Source organism: Panthera leo, chromosome C1 (assembly GCF_018350215.1).
Source record: "Panthera leo isolate Ple1 chromosome C1, P.leo_Ple1_pat1.1, whole genome shotgun sequence".
Taxonomy (NCBI): domain Eukaryota; kingdom Metazoa; phylum Chordata; class Mammalia; order Carnivora; family Felidae; genus Panthera; species Panthera leo.
In genome coordinates, this window is record NC_056686.1 from 30,780,632 (window position 1) to 30,793,808 (window position 13,177).

General features: G+C 44.1%; 1 long non-coding RNA gene across 1 annotated transcript; it reads right to left on the reverse strand.

Annotated features, from left to right (window-relative positions):
* Positions 1 to 4,829: 4,829 nt before the first annotated feature.
* Positions 4,830 to 13,145, reverse strand: LOC122226346. Its single transcript, XR_006205591.1, has 2 exons — positions 13,063 to 13,145; positions 4,830 to 5,640 (listed from the first exon to the last, which is right to left on the reverse strand). It is a non-coding gene; the product is annotated as an uncharacterized LOC122226346 (long non-coding RNA).
* Positions 13,146 to 13,177: the final 32 nt, after the last annotated feature.

Here is a 13,177-nt window from a genome sequence, read left to right on the forward strand (position 1 = left end):
TACCTGTAATATACAGTAAGAGCCTATAAACTAATTTTTAAAAAGACAACCATCTGCAGCAATGGGGGCTATAGTTCATCCCATCAACCTCCCTCTTCTAAGTTTTCCCTCAATAAGAAAGCCCTGGGAGAACCATAGAGGTGGAGCTGCTTTCCAAGGATGTGTGGAAGACAGGATCCTGAGCAGTGCAAGGGCTGGACTACGTCAGCAAGGAGGAGACTGTGTGCATGACCTCTTAGATTTACCGTCAGCAAAAAACTGCTGTTAAGACTGTAGGGAGCTGACATCTTCCAACTGTACTGTTCGAATTTGCCACAGCATTCATGCCAAGGCACACTTCCCCTGGATTAGTCTCAGCTGATGACTAAGCCCAGTGGGCACACTGGAGCTGGGCTATTTCTCCCTCATGTGGGGTTCTAACGGGAAATTAGCCTGGCCAAGGCTTCCTCAGAGCTGCACTGCACTCTTGAAGCATTTTCTACCCAATCTTCCTATTACAGGTGTCAGTCCCACATCATGGTCTTAAGATTCTCCCTGTTTACTTCTGTTCCCTCTCAACTTTATCTTTCACACACATTGCCCCCTTGAACTTCTGACTCCATCCTTGGCATCTGCTTGTGAAAGGACTCAAGTTTATATAGCTTCTAAGTTTTGGGGTGACTCACTATGTAGCAACAGATAATGAAACAGTTTGGTATGGGTGCTGCCATAACAAAAGCCTAAAATATGTGGCATTGGCTTTGGAACTCATGGCAGAGGGCTGGAAGGGCTGTTGCTAGCTCAATTTTCTTGCAAGAAAGGGAGGATGATTCAGAGGGTGGAACCAAGAGCCCAGATACTGGAGCCAAAAACCACAGTGAACACAGTGAAGAATGAGTCTCAGGCAATTGGACTGAGCTCTAATCAACATATGCTTGTTGGATTTCATATTGGTTCTGCTGCGTACCTTCCACTCTCCCTTTTTGAAGGGGAATGAGTATAGAGTTTATCCTATGCCTTTCTAACCATTGTATTACGATGTTTGTAGGGGAAAGAGAACTTGCCTCTGTAGTTCCCAGATCTTCTATGTAGGGAAGAGATGTGAGGGAGAGACCGATTAGGAGATAAATTAAGAGGCTCTTAAGATAGCTCAGGCAAGAGCTAATGGTGGTTTGGAATACGAAGCAGTGAAGAAAGTGCTAAGTGGTGAGATTCAGAATATATTTTAAAATTAGAGCCAATAGGCTTTGTTGATATTTTGGAAGTAGGACATAAGAGAAAAAGAAGAGTTGAATATGCTCCCCAAACTTTAGCTGGAAGAACTAAGTGAATGAATGTCTCCCTCCAACTCTTGTTGTCTGTCTCCTTTCGGAGCAGAATTTTCAAGAGTGACCTACACTGCTGTCTACATTTTCTAACCTTCCACTTCTCATCTTAGTCCTGTCTAGTCTCTGCCTACTACCACTCCACAAAATCGCTGTTGATAATATCACTGATGGCCACCATATTTCTCAATCCAGTGGATGTTTTTCCATCTTCTTTTTATTTGATCAGGTACAGGTATCCATTGCCTTTTTGAAACATTATCTTACCTTGGCTTTCTTGAACCATGTATTTTCCTCATTTTTTGCTACCTCACTGGTTTCTCCTTTTGTTGTTGTTGTTTTTTAAGTTTGTTTGTTTGTTTATTTATTAAGTCATCTCTATGCCCAACATGGGGCTTGAACTCATGACCCTGAGATCAAGAATTTCACACTCCTCCAACTGAGCCAGCCAAGTGCCCCAAGGTTGCTCCCTTTGAATCTCCTTTTCTGGCTTCTCTTCTAACTTACTATTAATGTAGCTCTTCAGGAGTTCTGGCTAACCCTTTTCTTGTCCTTTGATCTCAGGACTCCTAAATCCACACCTTCTGGCCAGACTTGTTCTAAGCTCTAGTTCTGTATGCCTACTTGCATATTCAGGAAATCTAAGATACCTCAAACTAAGCAAACCTAAAAAGAACTCATCACCTTTCTCCACCAAATTTACTGTTACTCTAGTGTTCCCAGTCTCTACTAGGAAATACCATCCATTCAACTGCTCAAGCTAGAAAACTGATAGTCTACTTGGCTACTCATTTTCTCTTACACACATCCCCATAGACAATCAATCAGTAGCTTCTGTAATTTCCACCTCTTAGATCACTTACTTTCAAATCTGTCCATTTCTTTTCATCTACTGCTGCCACTATAGTCTAAGCCATCATTATCCTCTTGCCAGGACTTCTGCATCAGTCCCCCACCCCTATCCCACTAGCCTCCTAGCATCCACTTTGGCTCTCCATGCTACGGCTAGCATGTTCTTGTTCAAACACAAATAGGACCGTGCACTTACTTAGTTTAAAGGCTTTGGATGATCTCCTATGCTCTTGGGAGTATATTATGAAACCCTTACAATAGCTCATAAGATCTTGCATGATCTGGACTCTGCTATCTCTTTCACCTCAATCTCATATCACTTCCCTTTATTTTCTGTAGCCACTCACACTGATCTTTTCTCAATCCCTTGAACCTGCCAGGCTTCTCTTACCTTTGGCCTTTCACGTTTTCTGTCTGCTCAAACAAGTCTTCTCCATTCTCTTTGTTTGGCTAACTCTTACTCATCCTTCAAGTCTCAGATTAAATAACATTTCCTCAGGACAGCCTGCCCTAATCACCCCAGATTAGGTCAGCTCACTGTGTTGTGTATTTCCGTAACTATCTGAACTTCCCTTAGGCAGCACTTTGCTTCTGATTCTTGTAATTATTGTGGACTGTCTGTTTCATCTCTCTTCCCTACTAGACTGTCAGCTCCATGAAGACAGACTGTGCCTATTTTATTCACCATTGTGTCCACAGTGCCCAGGAGTGCCTGACATGTAGTTAGATGCACACTAAGTATTGTTGGACCGGCTGACAATCAGGGAAGGCCCAAGTAGCACCAGCCTTTGGGCACAGGCTAGAATTGGCTAAGGCCACATTGTCACTCCTTTCCTCCCTTAAGGGAAGTTGTAAGGGCCGGGAGAAATGAAGTACTAGATGACTTCATGCACTGTCCAGTACAATATGAAAGAACAGGCATCACAACTTTACCTATTAGAGTGAAAAATTAGGAAAAAAACCAACAGCCCTAAATGTCCAACAATATAGGAATGGCTTCATATTATTACACCAGTGATTTAAAAGTATTTTCTAAGGTATCTAATCCTTATTTTTCAAATAGAACCTGACATGGGAGCCCCAATATGTAAAATGCATTAAAATGGGACCAGTCTAGTTGAATGGGTAATGGGGCAGAGCTTAATCTCTTAGGCTACCCCAGCTTTCCCTTTCTCTTCCCATCCCCCATTTTTCTGTCCTTCTCCTTCTAAGTCTTGAAGGCTTTCCAATTCCTGGCTCTATTGTATCTTTTAAAGCCAGGGCATCATTTCCTTTTCGCCTTCTACAAGGCACTCCCAAATGCTTTATTGTGTTGTTAAGCTGGCTCCCGTTGGTTTTCAGTTACTTGTAATTAAAAACAAAAACAAAAAGCCTTAAATAATACTGTTGCAGCTTGAGATTCACTTACGTAATGGAAAAAGAATTACGTTTGGAGTCAGAAAACTGGTTGCAAATCTAGGTCTCGACTTTGGGCAAGTAACCATTTTCAACTCCGTTTTCTCATTGGCAGATTATACTTAACTTTTGAGAATTTTTTTAAAAACCCAGTAACAATAGATTAAAAGACTGGCTATTGAGCAGATTTTCGGCAAAAGTTAAATAAATAAGATTAAAGTCTTTAGAAGTCATTCCTACTCCCTCCAACTTGAAGGAGTTGGATAAACTGTATTCAGCGCAGCCAAAATTAGCAAGGCTGCCATCTTGTGGCAGTTTATTGACACACCGTCCAATGTCATTTAGCAACATTTGAAGCAAGATGTTCAAGAACCTAAAGCTAAATAAAAGGATGGCAGACACACCAGAGAGACACTGAAACGAAGGTAATAACTGAAGACATGAGATGAGGCTAATTCATCAGTGGAAAGAGCAAAGAATAAAGAATCTAAGACTGAACTTTAAGGAACTGTCACATGCAGCAGAGAAGTTAGGGAAAGGGACAGAAAGAAATGACTGATGGAGAAAAAGTGACTAAGTTTAGTTCAGTGTAACACTCAAGCCAGGGTTGATATATATATGATATAAACATATATGTAAGTATATACATTTAACTCAAATAAATATACGTATTTACATTGACAGCTAACCTGATGTTATCTTTTTTCCCCCAGACTTCAAAAACCATTAACAAAAGCTAGACGACACCATAATCCTTATAATACCATTGCCCGAGGCCAGTCAAATGTTACTTCTACCTCTAAAGTCAATGCTTGGAGCACCTGGGTGGCTCAGTTGGTTAAGGCTCTGACTTTGGCTCAGGTCATGATCTCATGGTTCGTGAGTTTGAGCCCCATGTCGGGCTCTGTGCTGACAGCTCAGAGCCTGAAGCCTGCTTTCGGATTCTGTGTTTCCTTCTCTCTCTTCCCCTCCCCAGTGTGCACTCTGTCTCTCTGTCTCTCTCTCAAAAATAAAATAAACGTTAAAAAAAATAAAGTCAATGCTTCACCTTTCTTATACACCTTATTATAGTATGACACTGGTTAAGAATTTTAGTAATTATGAGGCTACTGCATTGTCAAGGATTATCACTACTGCACATACCATGGGGAACGGGGTGCTCATTGAGGTCTGATCCAGTTCCCGAATCCCATACTGAGAATCTGCTTTCTACGGTCACTCCTACTACCAAATCTTTTAGACTTAGTTTCCCCCAAAAGCAGAGTCTGAGACAAGTGCTTACAAACAGGTAGTTTATTTTCAGGAGTAATCTCAAGGAACATGGGGTCAGAGACTAGGAAGAGTAAAATACAGGCAAACCAGGAAAGCCAATCCAAGGATGATTGATCCAGAAGGTCACTGCTTTGGGTGTGTGGGTTTTGATTCCCCTAGAGACATTCTGAAGCAGAATGTGCCTCATAATTGTCCAACTAGGGAAGGAAGAGGGAGTATTTATTCACAAGCTCCTGTCCTTTATTGGTGAAGGGTTTCCCAATTGCTCATTAACTCCTCTGCATTCTCAAGTTGTCACTTTCAGGTCGACACGTGTGTCAAAATAACTGTGCATGTTCCCCCAGATCCCATCAGGTGAATTCCATGAAAGCCCTGGGGCAGAACGCGAGATACTTGAAGAAAGCAGTTGAAGCCTTGGACTGTCAGGTCACACCTGCATGAACATGGTACCCACAGCAATGGCTGGAGTAGAAAGGTGTACCAACAGGCACCAAAGGTGCCCAATACACGGCCGTAAGAGACAACATCTTGCGAGACTGAAGTTCTATCCCGTAAGATGCACGGTGAGTTCTGAACCAATAAGCAAACTGCAGTAGCATTTCACTTAGAACCAGGAAGAAAGGGTAAATGTGGAATGGCAATTCTGTTCTATCGAATGGACTACTAAATGTTGATCTTCATGTCTCTGTGATTCTGAGCATGGCTCTTCACAAATTTTATTACCCAAGGGAGGAATGCTTCCACCAGAGGACATGAAAACAGCTCCACTGGATTGTAAACTAAGGCTGCCATTTGCCAATCTGGGCTTCTCTTGCCACTAGGTAACAGATTAAAAAAAAAAAAAAAAAAAAAGTTAATCCAGTGGTGTGCTAGCCCGCTCATACAGGTTTACAGGAACTGACTGAGTGCACATGTTAGTTTCCTACTGTTGCTGTAACAAATGACCACAAATTTAGCGGCCACAAATAAATGGAACAGCACAGATTTATTATAGTTCCGAAGATCAGAAATCTGAAATGGGTCCTATTGGGCTAAGAAAAAAAAAAAAAATCAAGGTGTTAGTACAGGTGTGTTCCTTCTCGAGACTCTGAGAAAAAATTGGTTACATACCTTTTCTAGCTTCTTGAGGCTGCCCATATTCCTTGATCGTATCACTAAGACTTCTGCTTTCATTATCACAACTCTTTTTCTTTCTTTCTTTCTTTTTTTAATGTTTATTTTTGAGAGAGAGAGAGAGAGAGAGAGAGAGAGCATACATATGCGTGAGCAGAGAGGGGTAGAGAGAGGGAGACAGAGGATATGAAGCAGGTTCTGCACTGACAACAGAGAGCCCAAACTCACGAACCCCACCACGAGATCGTGACCTGAGCTGAAGTCGGACACTTAATCCACTGAGCCACCCAGGGGCCACAACTCATCTCTTTTTCTGATGCTGACTTCCTGCTTTTTCATTTCCTTATAAGGATGCATGTAATTGTATTGGGCCTACCTGGATAATCTCCCCATTAAGTATCCTTAAATTCATCACATCCTGTTGCCATGTAAGATAGTATATTAACAGGTTCCAGAGATTAGGATATGGTCATCTTTGGAGAGCCATTATTCCACATACCACAGTGCCTTTTTCTCAACTCTACATTCATTGACATATTGTTCAAAATCAGTCATGGTGGGAGTATTTACACCACAGAAATTGGCAAATGCTACATATTAGGGCTTTTACTTCTGGACAGCCTGTGGTTAAATTTTACCTGCATATCTTGGATTATGATCGTTGGCTGGGGTGAACATGCCTATTATCACGGCAAAGGAGAACTGTCACTATGCAATAGGAAGGGAGGGTTATGCATAGAATCCAGAGGATACTTAGGGGACCTCCTACTCTTGCCATGTCTAGTGCAGAAAATTATGGGAATATTTTACAGGCAGAACAGGCAAGAACTAGGTTTGGGTCACGTACAGAAAGCTCATAGCTCCAATTACAAGCTATGTAACCACATTCTATTCATGCAGTATAGTGGAAGTAATACATGCCACTTCTTGACCAGGTCCTTTAAGACAGCAGCATGTTTCCTTCATGTCCTCTTTCTTTTCACATCACTGTGACCCTGATTAAGTGCTGGTTGAAGACAGAGACAATGGAATGGGTAATAGATACGTGAACTCATGAAGTCAAAACTATCAACTAAGACCTTGTGATAGCTATAGAAAGGTCTCTTGCCATGTCAGTTCAATAGTTACATATTGTATCTAATTTTCTTCTCCCCATCACCCCACCCCAACATATATAGGATGTGGTATGTCGTGGTGGTTGACTTTAAAGTTCAGTCCATAGGCTCAGGAACATTAAGGAAGCATCATGATGGAACTGGCAGAAAATCAACATTAGTTGGAGGTCCTAGACCTGGAGCTGGATGAAGTAACTGATGAGGGTTTTGTCAGTTCCTTTTTCTGGGTAGGGGGGAGAGTGCAGTGATGACAATTCAGGTTATAAAAGGCGGGGGGGGGGGGTGTGTGTATTTTAGTGAAGCATTTTGTTTCATTTTTTGAAGTTTAAAAGGGTATGTGTTGATGTTGGACCATTCTGGGAATTTATTATCGTGCGCACCTATCATTCCTATTGGACACTCAGCATCTGCAACCCCTTCATATATCTGGGTAAGACCCCAAACAAAGAGAGAGTGCACCTTACAGCATCAAAGCCGACAATGCTCTCTATCACTTTGCTAGGGTTGCAGACCCAGCCAATCCCATTCTCTTGTCCTGAGACAAGTGTGTTGGGGTAGGGAGAAAAGTCAGTAAAGGGTTCATTAATGAGTGGGTTACTGCTGTAGGCAACTGGGGTTTGGTCCTTCTGGGGGCCCTCAGAAACACTGTGAAATGTGTAACCTTGGAAGTATTCCTTTGAGGAACCAGGAAGCTGAAATATTTCTTGACTGTTGGTTCTAGCTATGAGACAGAAAGCAGGGTATGCTTCATGGAGCTCCTTGGAAAACTAGCTTTTCAATTTCAAATGCTGTACCTCCTTCCTCTTTCCTTAAATGTGACATAATGGCTTGGGCTACAACAGCCAATTTGCAACTCCAAAGGTAAGTCTACTGAGGGGCACCTGGGTGGCTCGTTGGTGAAGCATCCGACTCTTCATTTCGGCTCAGGTCATGATCTCATGGTTAGGGAGTTCGAGCCCCGCGTTGGGCTCTGCACTGACAGCGCACAGTCTGCTTGGGATTCTGTCTCTCCCCCTCCCTCGCTTGTGCTCTCTCTTTCAAGATAAATACGCTTAAAAAAATAAAGGTAAGTCTAATTGAATCACAGAGACATCAGATGATTTTCCTGAACCAATAAAGCTGCCTACCTCCATTTTTCTTGAGAAAAATATACTTAAAAAAAAAAAAAAAAGTCACCACAGTCAAGTGTTCTGCAGCCAAACGCATTCGTATTCCTAACTGATTTATCTGGTCTTACTTGCAGCCAAGGGTACAAGCCCAGACTTTGAATCAAAAGGTAGCGATGTAAAGAAGCAGACCTTGTGGGGAGACTTGCCAGTGATGTGGCAGTAGCAGCAGTGGTCTGGTAACACCATCCAGTACGTTGACATTTGACACCTTATTTTGCTTTCTGGTGGCCTTCACCACGAACACAGATAATAGACTCTCTGTACTGAATAATAATTGTTACTTCTCACTAGTATTCACTGGGAACCAAGTGTTTTACAAATTCCCTCCTCGTCTTCATATCAACCATTCAAGATGGGTATGTTGTTTTAAGTTTATTTTTTGAGAGAGAGAGAAAAAGAGGGAGACAGAGAGCAGGGGAGTGGCAGAGAGAGAGAGAGGTAGACAGAATCCCAAGCAGACTCCGTGCTCTCAGCTCTTGAGAGAGAGAGAGAGAAAGAGGGAGAGAGAGAGCAGGGGAGTGGCAGAGAGAGAGAGAGGTAGACAGAATCCCAAGTAGACTCCGTGCTCTTAGCTCAGAGCCCGATGTGGGGCTTGAACTCACAAACTGTGAGATCAAGACCTGTGCTGAAACCAAGAGTCAGACGCTCAACCGGCTGAGCCACCCAGGCGCCCCAAGATGGGTATTAATAGGGGCGCCTGGGTGGCTCAGTCGGTTAAGCGTCCGACTTCGGCTCAGGTCACGATCTAGCGGTATGTGAGTTCGAGCCCCGCGTCGGGCTCTGTGCTGACTGCTCAGAGCCTGGAGCCTGTTTCAGATTCTGTGTCTCCCTCTCTCTCTGACCCTCCCCCGTTCATGCTCTGTCTCTCTCTGTCTCAAAAATAAATAAACGTTAAAAAAAAAATTAAAAAAAAAAAAAAAAAAAGATGGGTATTAATATCCTTCTATGTGGTTAACTGACTTGACTCAGATCACACAGTAAGTGGCAGATTGGGATTCAAGTTCAGGTCCAAGTGACATCAAAGCCAGATCTTAACCACTGTATCATATGGCCAATATTTCTTTTGCCAATTTGTAATTTTTGGACCTGAGACCCTAACTAACTCAGGCTGGAGCCTGGGGCCCTCTGTGGGAGAGGAAGAAAGATGGGCTCACAGAGATCGTTGTCTGTTATCAGTCCCTTCTGGCTGGGGGATACAGGATCTGCCCAAATGCAGACAGGCTCTGAGCCAGGCTGCACAGATACAGGCGATCTTCTGAGCCAGGCTGGGAAACGCTCCAAATGAACTGCCAGACTTCTGTGTCTGAAACTCTGAGAGATAAGGAAGAATCTTGGGTGGTACCCTCAGAGACAAAGCGATTCTGCAGGTTTAGAATGTGCTGAAATCCAGGCAAAATACGAAAGTGGCAAAAGACATGAAGAGGGGAATTGTGTAAGAATCAATCAACTCTCTGTTGGCAATTCTTGCTCGCAGAATGATTCCCTGTACTTCTTTCTCTTCTCAGGCTGGATTTTGAAGTCTGAGGCTCGAAACCCCCAAACCCTAATCCAGACTTCTTCCCACCTTCCATTCACCCATGCTCCAAGTCTCAGAACCATCTTGGCCCCTCTCACCCTTTCATTTAGCCACATTTTCCTATAAATATCTACTGAGGATCAATTTTGTGCCAGATAGGCAAAGACTCTGACCTCAAGGTACTTACGAGGAAAGAAAACATTAAAAGACAAGTGTACAGGGGCGCCTGCGTGGCTCAGTCAGTTAAGCATCTGACTTGATTTCAGCTCAGGTCATGATTTCATGGTCGTGAGATCAAGCCCTGCATTGGGCTCCGTTCTGAGCATGGAGCCTGATTAAGATTTTCTCTCTCCCTCTCCCTCTGCCCCTCCCAGCTCTCGTGCTCTCTCTCTGAAAGAAAGGAAGAAAGAAAGAAAGAAAGAAAGAAAGAAAGAAAGAAAGAAAGAAAAAGACAAGTGCACAGATCATTACTTAATGAGAACTGTGATACCAGCCAGGAAGGAAAAGTAGTATTCAGTGGGAGTGTATACCTGGGGAACTAGGTCTAGCCTAAAGGTTCATATTCAGATCATCCCCCTTCCATTTGCCTTTCTCCTTGTCATCTTCCTCCTCACCATCCCCTTTATAACAATGGCATCTTCTGCCCTGTCCCTTCTGCATTGTCTCCTCTACATTGTACCCCCACGTCCCAGCCTTGATTCAGACCCTATGCTACCTTTGTACCTATTTTCTGACAGATCCCTCTGCCTCTTCCCCCTCCTCTCAAGCCCATGCTCTATCCTGCAGTTAGAGTTATATTTCTAAAATGTAATCTAACCAGCTCCTTCTTTCTTTCTTTCACATTAAGGTTTTACCTCTCTTGCCTGGCACAGCTTGTTCAACCTCTTTCTTTTCAGCCTTAACTCCTATTCTTCTATAGGAACCTCTCACCTCAGCCAGTCACAGATTCCACCTCTGCTACCGTTTACTCAGGTCTGCTCTCAATGTTCTCCCCACCCATCTCAGCCCAGGAAATGACGATTCCAAATTCAAGGCACTCATTGGTCATGTGCCTGATGAAAGCCCACCATGGATGAGAAATTGGGCAAGATCAGTGAGGAGGAAAAGGCTGGAAGTCAATAGTCAGTACTTCTGATGACTGCCCCAGATGGCGACACCTGTTTCCACAATAGATTGTAAGCTCCATGAGGGCAGGGACAGAGTCTGACTTGTCCACTCGCATACTCCTCAACGTGTTTAGTGCAAAGTAGCATGGTGCCTACGATGCTTCTTGAGGAAGAACTCAATCATGAACTCAATCATTTTTTTCAGTGTATAAACAAATGAATAAATAGGGGCACCTGGGTGGCCCAGTCAGTTAAGTGTCTGACTCTTGATTTTGGCTCAGGTCATGATCTCATGATTCGTGGGTTAGAGCCCTGCCTTGGGCTCTGTGCTAAAAGCGCAGGGATTTGCCCTCTCCCTCTCTCTGCCCCTCCCTGCCTCTCTCTCAAAATAAATGAACTTTTAAAATGTTACAAAATAAATAAAGTGATAGATACTGCTCTTAAATTGCCTCCCGTGGGGTTACAAGTACATGTGGTTAGACTCCTTAAAAGATTAGAAGTTTCCTTACGGGCAGGGGTTGTGACTTACTCATGTGTGCACTCTTTACAAAGAATCACTTTACAATGTAGTTTCATACAGGTTACTGCTTCTGTTTCTTATTTCAACCCCACAAATTATTATCCCCATTTTGTAAATAGGAAAACTTTCTTCCTTTCATCCTTCTTCCTGTTTCCTCCTCCCTCTCCCCTACATCTGGAATGCATGTCTAGGTATCTGCTGTCTCTAAATTCAGAAAGAGATTGAGGGCTTAAATGGAGAGCTGATTACAATGAGGGTCAGGGAGGCTATCTGCCCTAGGTTTCACAAACATGAAGCACTCAAATATAATTATTTGATATATTTGTGTGATATGTGTGTGTGTGTGTGTGTGTGTGTGTGTGTGAGAGAGAGAGAGAGAGAGAGAGAGAGAAAGACAGTGTTTTTTGTTAAATGTAAATATTTAAAATATAAATTTTTGTACCCTATTTTGTCATGTGGTCATTTTTCTTTTAAACATACTGGAAGTCACAAAATTAAAAAGAGGCCCAGGTTCAGCCAAGTCAGGTAACTTAGCCAGTCTAATCCCTAGTAAAGTGCCCAAGCCAGGAATTATGGAAACCCAGGATGTCTCCCCATCCAGAGGCATCACTAACTCAAAACTGTGGCACATGTTATTTCAGTATGGTCTGTGGCATACTCATGGGATTTCATCATATAGATGTGTTTACTTCAAAGTTCTAAGTTACTTTGTGACTTTGGCACGTAATTTAGCTTCCCCATTTGAAAACTGGAGGCCACAATAGCATCTACCACAGAGAGTTCCTATTAGGATTACATGAAAATGTTCTTGAAGCATTCAGCACAGGCCTGGCACATAGTGCGCAGTAAATGGTGGCTATTATTATAAGAACTGTATCTGTCGAGTGACTTTGGCATATAGCGCCTGCATTCAACTTGAAGCTTGGAGCTGTCACCGTCGCTCAGCCAAAGGAGTGGGAACAATTGCACTCGCCAATTTTTTCTGGAAATAAATCTTTGTGGGAGTATAATCACCGGTTGGAAAGTGTGAGCCTTGAGGGAACAAAGCTCTGATCCCCAGGCCCGAGGACCACGCGAAATTTCTCTCCCCCGCGGGCTGCGGCCACGGAACCTAATGTCCCCGGGACTGAGTGGCAGGTGGCAGGGCACGCCCAGCTCCGGGCGAGGCGGCCTCACAAACCGGTTTTAGCGGAGCGGAGGATGATCTTCGCTCATTCCGCTCATCTTATTCTCGGGGACCACACCCTGCGCGCGGGGAGGAAGGACTCCAAAACCGCGGGGCGGAGGCTTCCGCGCGGTCCCAGACCTGACCATCTATGGTCACAGAGCACACGGAACAAACAGGAAGTGGGGCGAGCCTCCACCTTCCCAGCCAGCAAGCCGAGCGACGGTGGGCATGCCCAGAAACCCAGGGCTGGACCCACGCGCCCTCACCAACCAACTCCCCACACCGGCCTCGGGAGGTATCCCTAGGACACTGTTCAGACCAACGGCATCCGCACGTCACAAACGGCGACACAGATATGCACGCCCAAAGAGGCGGAGCTTCGCCTCAATCTCCTCGGAGAGTGGACCATTGTCCGGGATTCCCAGAAAATCCTGACTCCTAGTCCCTCCAAGACCCCTTCCGACGGCTAGGCTAAGGCACTGGCCTCTGTCATTGAGACCGCATTGATAGGAGCACTAATTTAGCCACTCACCTGTTCTCCTTCTCCGGAGGTGGAGCTTAGCTGGTAATTTCGGCCCTTCATTGGCCCGGACGACTCGGCTCCGCCAGTTGGCAGGGAGGCGTGGCCTACCCCCGAGCACACACCC